This window comes from Myotis brandtii, unplaced genomic scaffold, assembly GCF_000412655.1.
Source record: "Myotis brandtii unplaced genomic scaffold, ASM41265v1 scaffold1044, whole genome shotgun sequence".
In the NCBI taxonomy this organism is placed as follows: domain Eukaryota; kingdom Metazoa; phylum Chordata; class Mammalia; order Chiroptera; family Vespertilionidae; genus Myotis; species Myotis brandtii.
In genome coordinates, this window is record NW_005353514.1 from 120,081 (window position 1) to 120,437 (window position 357).

Consider the following 357-nt stretch of genomic DNA (forward strand, 5'->3'; position numbering starts at 1 on the left):
CCAGCCAATGTGGCTCAGCAGTTTAGCATTGACCCAGGAACCAACAGGTCACTTGTTCAATTCCCAGTCAGGCCACATGCCCTGGTTGCAGGCTAGATCCCCAGTAGGGGGCGTGCAGGATATATCTGATCGATGATGTTTCTCTCTCATCAATGTTTCTATCTCTCTATGCCTCTCCCTTCCTCTCTCTCTACAAATCAATAAAAACATTTTTTTAAAAAGAATACATTTAGTAGAAGAAGTGCAAGATTTATACACTGAAAAGTGCAAAGCTGCAGTTTCTGAGTCCAGGCTTAAGAAATTGGCAGCTTCTGTTTCCTATGTCCTGGAATATTTATTCTTAGAAACCCCCCCCCC

General features: G+C 43.4%; 1 protein-coding gene across 1 annotated transcript in view; it reads right to left on the minus strand.

Moving 5' to 3' along the window:
- MYRFL (myelin regulatory factor-like) overlaps window positions 1-357 on the minus strand; it is a 124,218-nt gene that overhangs the window by 58,832 nt on the left and 65,029 nt on the right. The gene's annotated exons all lie outside the window — the stretch shown is intronic.